Genomic DNA, 11,054 nt, shown 5'->3' with positions numbered 1-11,054 from the left:
TCCTGCGATGTCATGAGTGCGCGTGCTTTACCATTTCTTAAATCATAATCTGTTTGATCCAGCACCAGTCAAAGGTTTTGAAACGCCCATTAAACCGCAAGAGGAAATCTCGAGCGGTTTGCTAATATCAACAGAAATCCAGATGGAATTACAATCATCTTTTATGTACATTCGAGGGTATATTATGTAATACTACCCACGGATTTAGTGCAATGCACCGCACCTTCCAATAAGCTGCTGGCGACACTAATAGCGATCTGAAACCTATGAAAAACCCTTTTGCCCTCGTCAAAACCATTTTAAAGCCCAGAGTCCGCGGTCAAGTGGCTTGGGCTAATCAGAGTCTTAACGGGAAAACAGGGACAAGGGTGGAAAAGAGAGAGGGGAAAAGATTTTAAAAGAGGGGAAAGCGGCGGGGGGCAATAAATAAGAAATTGGGAATCAATCTGAGCTAGCGGCAGAGGAGGCAAGGTCAAAACTTCAAGCCAAGCAGGCAGCAAAACCCCCCGTGAGGTTTATTCACGAGGATGACGCTGCAGCATCCTCGGGGGTTGTTCCCGCCAAGGCTGGGGAGGCTACGTGGGACCTTCAGGGGTCCCCACCCCACCCCCCCGCGCCCCCACGTCGTGGGGGCGCGGGGGGGTGGGGTGGGGAAGAGCCGGCTAGGGGGCGGGGCGAACGCTGCTGGGCGGGGCTTGGGGCGGGGCCTACACGCCCCGCCCCCCGCCCCGCCCGGCGCGGGGGGGAGCGGGACGCGGTACCGGGCAGGGCAGGGCGGCGCGTCCCCGGCGGCGGCGGCGGCGTCCGGGGTTGACAGAGGCGGGCGGCGGCTGCGGCCCCCATGGAGCCCAGCTAGGGGCTGCCGCACCCTCCACCGGAGGTAGGTGTCGCGGAGCGGCTGCGCACCGACAAACCCCGGGCGGGCGGAGCGGTGACAGGTTGGCCGGGGCGGCGGCGTTTTGCGGGAATCCAACCCCCAACCACCCCCCCCCTCCCACCCACACCTCCCCCGGCCTTTTCTCACCCGCGGCCGGGCTCTGCGGTTACCGCGGGGGAGGGCGGCGGCGGTTCCGCGGTCCCCGTTTCGGCCCGTGACTATTGTTTCTGGTGGCGCCGAGCGGGCGCAGCGAGACCCCGGCGGCGGCGGCTTTGTGCGGGTTGTCCCGGCAGTGGGGCTGCGGCGGAGGGGGGGCGGAGGACCGAGGCGGGGAGAGGGACCGGGCGAGACCGTGACCGCACGGGCAAGAGTCGCCAACACCCCCCACCCCCTATTCCTCCTCCTCCTCCTTCTCCTGCCTGCGCAACTTCTCCAAAATCACGCCCGTGGGTGCGCGGGGAGGAGCGGCGTGTGCCGCGGCCACCTCCCCCCCCCCCCCCCCCCCCCTCCCATCTCGTCTTGTGGCTCCGCTGCCCCACGGGAAACAAAACACGGAGGGTCACAGCGGCTTTAAGCGTCCGGGTCCCCGCTCTGGAAGAATGAGGTTAAAAATAAGGGTGGGTTTCAAGATGGGCGGGAATGGGATGATTCGGGGTCCCTCTCGTAGCCGGTCACAAGCGAGGAAGAGGAGGAGGAAGGGGGAGGAGGGTTTACCCCTCCGAAGTTGGGGCAGAAATTCATGCCGCTGTCGCCCGGCTTGTCGGCTGCCAGGAGGATGAACTGTCACCTGCGTCCCCCGTAATGGCTTTTTCTGGCCGAGGCTGTGACGGGCCGTGGGGTCATCTGCGCCGGCGTCGCGGCGCTCCGGGCGTGCGTGGCCGTGGGTGCCTCGGCGGAGTGTCGTGCCCCAGAAGTTCTTCTACACCCCTCGGGGGAGGTGCTGCGGGCGCCCTGGGCAGCGGTCGCCGGGCGGTTAGTCGCCTCCTGCTCTCTCTTTTTTTCCCCCCTTTTTTAAGAGATCGGTTTGGCTTTGATTTGGTCACCGCTGCTGATGTTAGTTTTCTCACATGCCATTCTCCACCAGAAGTCTTTTTTAAAAATAATGCTTAAAATGCAGGGTTCAAAATATATATATTGTCTGATGGGGATGTATTGTTAAAGAGGAAAGAGTATCTGGTTGCCCATTAATTCTTCAGCTATTTTCCATTTGAACTTGCTGAGGAAATATTTTTATTTTTTCTGAGTAACCTTTCGTGTCATTTATCACTAGCCAATTGACTTAACGTTAAAAGTAAAGATTTCCTCACAAATATGCTACTGATTGGAATGTTTAGGGCATAACGCTAGTATAGGACGGAAAAGCAGCACACTTGCATTTTTTTAAGATGTAAATTCGGAAAAGCCTCTCCTTCCTTTTCATGACTCTGAGTGAGTGGCCCTGGCTAATCAGATGTAACTACAGTAACTAGTCCAGGAGGCTGCTGGTAGCCTGCGCGTTTTCCTGCACAGCTCTGCTGGAGCAGCCTGTTCAATTAATGCACCCTCACTATTTTGTCCTTGGCGTCTCTGATGAATTTTGTAGCATTTCTGTGATAAGCTCCAATGGGACTCTCGTGGAGACGCTGAAATCTCTTTCACCTTGAGAGATGATTGAAGCCAAATTTGAAGAGGGGATAACTGCTTGAATTAACTGGAAAGTGATGCTGAGTTTCCGTGTGTACATTAAATTCTGGAGGCGCTCTAGTAGCCGGAGCTATCCAGGTCAGACCGGGAATCACCCCAGTGATGGGTTTTGCAGGGTCCTGATCACATCCTACCAAAAACTGCAAGTGATAAGCTTTTGCAATGTGCGTGGATTGCATTGCAAGCGCAGGCTGGAGAACAGAGCTAGTCATGTAGCGGGCATGACGTGTGTGATGAGCAGGTCATGCTGAACACGCTACAACTTCGGGAAGCTGGCATTTGCTGTGCAGAGCCTGCAGCGGTGTGAATTACAGGGAAAAAATGCATTTGCATGTAACAAAGGCGGCTGGCTCATCTCCTGCGTGAGGAACTCATTTTTTTTAGAAAATCTGGCTCCCGTTTCTGTCACAAATTGCCGGTGTAGCTTTGGGCAAATCATTTCATGTTTCCTTGCCTCCCCTCTCCTCATCTTTGCCCGTGACCTGCCAAGGGCTCACCTATACGGGGCTGTCAGTTCAAACCCTAACTCAAGCCCTTTACCTTTCCCAAGTGCCTTGCGCACAGCAGTCCGAAGGTGGTAGCTAGCTGCTCTGAGGGGATACAATTTGACATTCAAATGCTGCTGCTGGAGCCAGTAATACAGACATAGCAGCCTCACAACGACTCATCAATCTCAAATCGTATCCCTCTTCTAATCCAGTCATCCTCTGCTGCTAATCAAATCGCCCGGCATCGCTCAAGCGGTGTTTGGCTGCATGCTTGCCCTCGTGTCGGCTAGCCTACGTCAAGACAGGGAAGCAGTGGCAGTGACGATGAGCTGAGTATCACCAGCTCTTCAGGACAGAGACTGTCTGTCACTTGAGGTTTGTGAAATCCACGGCACGAGAGAGGCCCAGTGTGATTTAGAAATACAAATCGTAGCTAGAGGGTAAATTGCAACAGCATCACAGAAAAATGGCCAGAAAATGGCACCTCGGGCGTTCCTACGCAGCCAGCTGTGTGCACATCGGGAGGGAATGGAGGTGGAAGGGTGCAGCTCCCTGGGCATAACAACAGCATTCTTATTTTAGCATGGAAGACAGCCAAAGATAAGGAGTGGTTGTCATCCGGCTGGTTGGAGGATTAAAAAAAAAAAAAAAAAAGAAAAAGAAAAGCTGTGTGCAAGTAGAAATATTTTGATGTAGGTACTAAAGAAAAAAAAAGCAGATAACCTTGTAAGTGATGGACTAGCCACATAAAGCTGGCAGTACAAGATTTCTCCCATAAAATCCAGAATGATCCTAATTAAGCCCAGACCCTGTTAAATGACACATGGCTTTATTTATTTCAGATGTTTCTAGGTCCTAACGATGGGGCCAAATGTGAAGAGTTTGATGTGGCAGATAGTTTAACCCCAATTACTTCTACATAAATCACGTGATTGTTACAGGAGCTAAGTACATCTGATGGGTGCCCCAGAGCTACTGATAAAAATAAATATACATTTAAAAAAGAACAAATCCTGAAAAATCTCTGGCGATGTGGGCGATGGTTTGGGGAACAGGGGTGGCTATCCTGTCCACAGGCAGGAGGATGGAGATGCAGGAGCTGTTGTGGTGCAGTGTGCCCGCCAGTCTGTATGCACAGGCAGCTGAAATGGTGGCTTTGTAGAGCAGGCAGCTGGAGAAAGGGAAGCAAAATGGGAGCTGACAAATATTCTTGTTATGAAACTGGGGTGGATGAATGATTTATGGGGGTACTTGCTTTTTTTTTTTTATTATTTTATTTTGAATGGAAGGAGTCGGTTGGTGATATGTGGTGCTAGCCACGAATGACTTTAAGATCAAGCTGTGTGGGGTCACACCTCCAGAAATGGCATCTACAGAATAACAATACTGTAAAACACTTTTAAGCATTCCTTGGGTTTCATAGACTGTCTTAAGGAAGAAAAAGTTTTCCTTATTTTTTGTTCAAAGCCCTAGGCCTAAATTCTCCCAGCGGACTATAGATTTCAAAAAGGAGGTGACTGTATGAGAGGTCCTAGGCTGCAGGGATTGTTTTTAACCTGTGTCCATTCTCCTCAGGAATTCCATTCCTGGGTTTGCAATATTGCCCATTCCTGCCAGGGCACTGAGCAGCTCCATAAATAGGCCACTCTGTGGAGGAGCTGCTCTGCCAGGTGATATAACATTGCTTGGTAGTGGCTTTCCTGTTCCTTTTTCTTTCTGAAACAGGTCTATCCATGCTGTCCTTTAATGCGCAGAGCAGTGCTGTAACATGTGTGGGATGAGTTTACAGGGTCATGTCTGTGGGATTTTGCCAGTTCCGTGGGTGGCTGGGTGTCCTGGGGGACCCCTGCAGCAGCTGCCACTCCACACTCAAGTGGCTTTGGGTGCGAGTGACTGGACCCCTCTGAGCTGAACTTGTTTCCAGTACCCTTTTATTTTTGCTAGTTAATAGAATCACAGAATGGTTTGGTTTGGAAGGGACCTTTAAAGATCGTCTAGTCCAACCTCACCTGCAATGGGCAGGGACATCTCCAACTAGATCAGGTTGCTCAGAGCCCTGTCCAACCTGATCTTGAATGTTTCCAGAGATGGGACATCTACCACCTCTCTGGGCAACCTGTTCCAGTGTTTCACCACACTCATTGTAAAAAATTTCTGCCTTATATCTAGTCTGGATCTACCCTATTTTAGTTTAAAACCATTACTTCTTGTCCTACTGCAACAGGTCCTACTAAAAAGTTTTCCCCCATCTTTCTTTCAAGTATTGAAAGGCCACAATAAGGTCTCTCCAGAGCATTCTCTTCTCCAGGCTAAACCACCACAGCTCTCTCAGCCTTTCCTCATAGGAGAGGTGTCCCAGCCCTCTGATCATTTTTGTGGCCCTCCTCTGGACCTGTTCCAATGGGTCCATGTTCTTATGTTGGGGTCACCAGAGCTGGACACAGTACTCCAGGTGGGGTGTCACCAGGGCAGAGTAGAGAGGGAGAATCCCCTCCCTTGTCCTGCTGGCCACACTTCTTTTGATGCAGCCCAGGATATGGTTGGCTTTCTGGGCTGTGAGTGCATACGGCTGGCTCATGTCCAGCTTTTCATCCTCCAGTACCCCCAAGTCCTTCTCCGCAGGGCTGCTCTCAGTCTTTTCATCCCCCAGCCTGTACTGATATTGGGGGTTACCCCGACCCCTGTGTAGGACCTTGCACTTGACATGGTTGAATCTTATTAATCTCATGAGGCTCACATGGGCCCACTTCTCAAGCTTGTCCAGGTCTCTCTGGATAGCGTCCCATCCCTCAGGCCTGTCAACCGCACCACTCAGCTTGGTGTTGTCTGCAAACTTGCTGAGGGTATACTTGATCCCACTGTCTGTCATTGATGAAGATATTAAACAGTACTGGTCACAGTACGGACCCCTAAGTGACACCACTTGTCACTGATCTCCATCTGGGCATGCAGTTGTTTGGAAATGCTTCTTTGAGACATTGGGTATAGGGTTAAGTGTTCTCAAGAATTACCAAAGAGCCTGGGACAGGTCTCCTGTCCCCTTCACCCTCTTCAGAAAAAGTGTCCTTCAGCTTAGTGGCTTCCAGGTCCCTGTATTGCTTGCACTAGTCTTAAAGTGTCTAGAGAGAAGCCACTGTAGCAGAGGAAGGTGGCTGCTGTTGGCTTGAAGGGCAAGATGGGCTTGGATCTGGGTTCCCCCCTGCTTTCCCCATGGCAGGTGCAAAGATCTCATAACAAGCCCCAGGACTGACCACATCCATAAATATCTTGCTATTTTTGGGCCAGTGATTGGGGGCGAGCTCTGACAGACAAGAGAGGTGAAGGAAATTTGCTGCAACACCATATTGAGCTTTGGTGGTGCACCCCCTGAACATCATAGGCTGTAGCTCCAAATTCAGTTGGGCAGGCTAGTTTTGAAGACCAGTTTCTCCTCCAGCATCTGCTTGAGCTTCAAGCTTTTAATTATTTCTCTACTTTTCTTATGTCATGGCAACAAAGATATGGGAGAGGTGCAGTGGCCACCAGGAGGGCCAAGAGGACAGTGGCTCTTGCCTACCTCAGCAGATGGCATGCTTCTCATGGCAAAGCCAGGTTATTTGGAGGAGTGCAGGTCTTACATTCCAGCAAAAAATAATTCGTTAATGGCCAGAGAATAATCACTTTATTCCAAAAAGCCTCTCCAGCTGCAGTGCACCAACTGTTCTTTTTCAGCCTCTGAATCCTTAATGACAGTAGCAGCTAATTTCTCTTTCTGTGTTTTTCTAGCTGCAGTGTCCTATTTTCTCTGAGTTTATTGAGAAAATAATAGAAGTCATTACATAGCTACTTGTCACCTTTCAGAGAAGAAAACTTCTCCCTGGTTGAATGGCCAAGTTAGTTACTTGGTGACTGACTCAGACAATAGCGACTTTTCGTACCTCATCAGTTAATCATCCATGGTTAGTGAATAAACTAATTAGCTTGATAGAGGAGTGTTATTTAACTTATAGTTCATGAATATCAGAAGATGGTAAATAAACCAGTTGCATGCATGTAACAATGGCACATGTGCATTCTGTTGCATGTAAGCAGAAACCCCAAAATACAGGGTCAGGAGTGGCAAAGTGAGAAATGTATATTCATTGTGTTTAAGGTTTTTTTAAGTTTGATTGTCTTTGAAAGCTTATGTGACAATACTGCAGAAAATGGCCCTTGGTTTTAAAAAATAGTTAGGTGGTCCTTTTATATATATATATATATTATATATAAAAATATATATAATAAAAAGGTTAAAGAAAAGATATTGAGGAGCATTGAACTAGATGATGCAGAAGGGCAATGAGAATGGAAGATGTGGAAAACTACATTAAATGTGCTGTATTTTTGTGTGTGTATGACATGCATCTTTCTGGTTGTTGGTGATGGATCGCTTGCTGTAGAGCTGGATCCACACAAGGCCACTGCAAAGCAAACAGGAAGGGCAGCACGTTGTTTTTTAATCAGGATTTTCCTAACTGAGCAGTCAGGCATCACCGTCTGAATAGTAGATGCCCTGATCTCCAGCCTTGGTGACAGGGCTGGACATCAGGAGGCAGCTCTTGGCCAGGAGGTCTGCCCTGCAGAAAGGTGGGGCAAGAGGACTGCTCACGTGGCTGAGCCTTGCTCTCCAGGCTGTGAGATGCCAGAAGGAAGTAGGAATGTATGTACAGATATGTGTTACTGTAGTTTTTCCTCCCCCCCTAAGTGTTGTGTGCTTCCCAGGGAAGAAAATGAGAAGGATCATTCCTTGTTTGGAAGAATCTTGTCTGTGTTACTGTCTTGGGCATCTGTCTTTGAGACAGCAGGTACCAAGCCCGTTGGACCCACTATATAGGATGCCTGGCCTTGGGGAGAGTTTTCCACAACGCCCATGGGAGAGCAGTTGGATCAGAGTGCTTCACCCAGACGGTCAGTGGCAGCATGGGTCTGCAGCCCTGCAGGTCTCCTGGTGTGACAGCAAAGGGTCCTTTTAGCACAGAATCCTCTCTGCTGGAGAGAGCATGTAGTGTGTAGATGTGAATAAGTGTATATGTATATATACAGGCAGACACACGCATGCATACTTGCACAAGTGTATCCTAGAAGAAGGAACGCACAGAAGAGCCTTGCTGTTGTAGCTGTGATGTGCTGTTAATCAATCTCTGGTCTCTGGGGGGTGGATGGAATTGCCTCTGGCCGTTTCGCTACGGGAGGGCCTATGTATGGTTAGAGTGGATTCACAAGGCTTCTGTGATGGAGGAAACTGGGCTCTGCTCTTCTGCGTTGTGCGTGCAGGGTACGTGAAAGGGTGTCGTTCTCTCATGGGGCTGGTGGTGCCAAGCTTGGTATCTCACATCTCCCCCCACCGTTGTACCTAAGTGGGTGTTCAGTTTGCGGAAGACTGCTTGGCCACGCTCCAGTTGTGCTGGAACCGAAGTAATGTTGGTAGGAGGAAGAAGGGAATTGCAAGGAGATGTATTTCCCCACTCACTGAGGGAATGCATCTGCCTTTGGTTTGGATTTGCCATTTAGGTCCTCAAGTGATTTTTTTTGGATCTTTGGGTAGCAGCTGTGTTTAGCCATGAAACGATCACTTGTCTTTTACGATACATTTTGGCTGTCACCATAGCTTTCTGTCTTCTGAAGGAGGTTATTAAATTGATGGGTGTAGCTCTGAATGCCATCAGATGCTACTGAAAAGAAAGTGAAAGCTGCATATGGCTGTATGCCATAGATCCTCACATTCATAGCATGTAACTGCAGAGCTGTGCAATGACCATCCTGGAGGGACCTAATACATACAGCCTCCCACCTGAAATGGTTAAGTCAACAGAAGAGGTGGATGCCCTTGATCCTGAACAGGCTCCAGACTACTTAGATTTTCTCTGGTTACTGAAGAGGTGAGTCAACACTCTGGCTTCCTATTTTCTTTCTGGTGCAACTGAAGAGCTCTTTGCTTTGAAGCATAAAGACCCAAATATTTTGAGACCTGGTACTTCTGAAACCACTTTTCTTGAGAAGAGGTGCTGCTGCATTTCCAAGGAGCTGAGGATCTCAAGCTAGCAGCCTTTTATTTTTTAGAAAGGAAGGAGGTGTTTTTATTAGAGTTTCCTGTTTTGAACTCCGGTTAAAGGGTATGAAGTGGTCAGAGGTGGGAGAGTTATCATTTAGGTCAGGGTTGTCTCTTTGTATTTTCGTATTTGTATCCATCGTGCATATATATTAATTATTTTCATATTTATATATTTTGGTTTGTGTATTTTTTTCCAGTTGTATTTAAGGCTCCTACTTTAACGAAATCTAAATGAGGTTTCCTGCCAGGAATGCTTAGATACAGCTGGTCCTGCCTGGGGCAGAGGGATGGATTAGGCGACTTCTTCAGGCGCATTTCAGGACCTTTTCTGTGGTTCTAGGCAGTTACCCAACCAAACAAATTTGTAGTAGGATGTGCTGGTTATGCAGATAGGGTTTTTCTGTAGCATTGAACATGGATATTTGTTTGAAAAGGAAATAATAGCTAATTGTAGCATAGTTACTGCTGCTGCATGGGACAAATGTTTCTTGAAATTAAAGAGGGAAACAACTGATGTTACATTTTTAGACTAGCATCGTGATATGGCTATGATTAATTTTTCCAGGAGCTTTGTGTTTTTTATATCTGCTTAAGTGTATTAACATTTTAAAAGGTCAAAGGTAAGCTTTAAAATGGATGCCAAATTAAGATGGATGGGAGGAAAATGACATTTACTTCTTGTTACTGCACATTGTTTGAATTTGACCAAAGGCAAAAACAAAACAAAGAGCAACCCTCCCCCCCCATACACACACACACGCATATGTGCATGCACAGACAGACAGACACGTTCCCACCACCTGCCTTCCCTGCACACCTGGTCTGGGAAAACCTTATTCATCTAGGCAAATCATCATCCTAACAAAATTGGTAGTCCAATGTCTTAATTTCCAGACAGCTTAATTATCCCTTTGCAGAGTATCTCATTTAAGTAGTGTGAGTGGACTCTGTAAATAAAAGTAGCTAAAATATTTATATTAGGAAAATACGGCTAATGGGAACCATAACCACGTTATCATTTCCTGTCCTTGCTGGGTTTGAGATGATGATTTCATCAGGGAAGGGACTGTACCCTCATCCCTATTCATACAGTTCCTGGCACACCGAGTCCCTGTGAAAACAGAAAATAAAATACGGTGGGAATGATGCTTTGCATCCAGTGGGAACGGTGGCCAGTCCCAGCCGAAAGCAAGGCTTAGTGGAGCTGCTGTGTGAACATGCTAGTGTGCAACAACTTTGGTTTTGGAGAAAGCAGCATAGCTCAAGGGAAGGACCGAATCTGACTTATGTCCATCATTTCCACTTTTACCCTGAAATGATGGTGGGGAGCTAGGCTGACAACGCATTTTGTGCCTCAGGAATTGTAGCCACTCTCTCCTTCAAGGCACCCAGCCTGTTTTTGTGGATGTTGTTTCACTAGACAGGTTTGCTACCATTGCTTCATGACACTTACTTATCCGAGGTTTAAAAAAAAAAAAAGAAACCCTAAAATTTCTTCAAATCCTGCTTTCTACTGGTGGCTGGTGGTTCATCAGTGAGGATTAAGGCTGTCTCCTCCATCAGCCTCTGGCTGCCTCAGCCCCGTGTTCTACCACAAAGCCCATCCTGACCTCATGAGGACCACAGGGGCTGTGCTGCCCTGGAAACAGCCACACCATGGCCAGGGGGCCATTCTGAGTTTAGGTCACTGTTGGTTTTTTGAATAGACAATTATAAATTGTTACAGCTGTGGAAGAGTCAAGGTGGTTGCTTCATGCAGACCTGGGTGCTCAGTGTGGGGGTACCCAGTTTCCCAGGTCTGTGGGTAGTTTCAGCCTCCTTCTTGAGGCATGTGTGCACCTTCCTCCCACCTGAAACCCAACCGAAGTGGCCCGTGAAGCACCAAAGAAGGAAGACATTTCAGGGCAGGCAGCCGAACCCCTTCTTGCAGGGAGAC

General features: G+C 48.5%; 1 protein-coding gene across 1 annotated transcript in view; it reads left to right on the top strand.

Moving 5' to 3' along the window:
• The first annotated feature begins 728 nt into the window (after positions 1 to 728).
• Positions 729 to 11,054, top strand: part of RAI2 (retinoic acid induced 2) — a 48,247-nt gene continuing 37,921 nt past the window's right edge. The window contains exon 1 of the mRNA XM_074906620.1: positions 729 to 880. The gene's annotated coding sequence lies outside the window, so the exon portion shown is untranslated. The remainder of the gene's footprint in view (positions 881 to 11,054) is intronic.

Source organism: Athene noctua, chromosome 1 (assembly GCF_965140245.1).
Source record: "Athene noctua chromosome 1, bAthNoc1.hap1.1, whole genome shotgun sequence".
Taxonomy (NCBI): domain Eukaryota; kingdom Metazoa; phylum Chordata; class Aves; order Strigiformes; family Strigidae; genus Athene; species Athene noctua.
The sequence above is the reverse complement of the archived record's forward strand: the minus strand, read 5'-3'. Positions and strand labels throughout refer to the sequence as shown.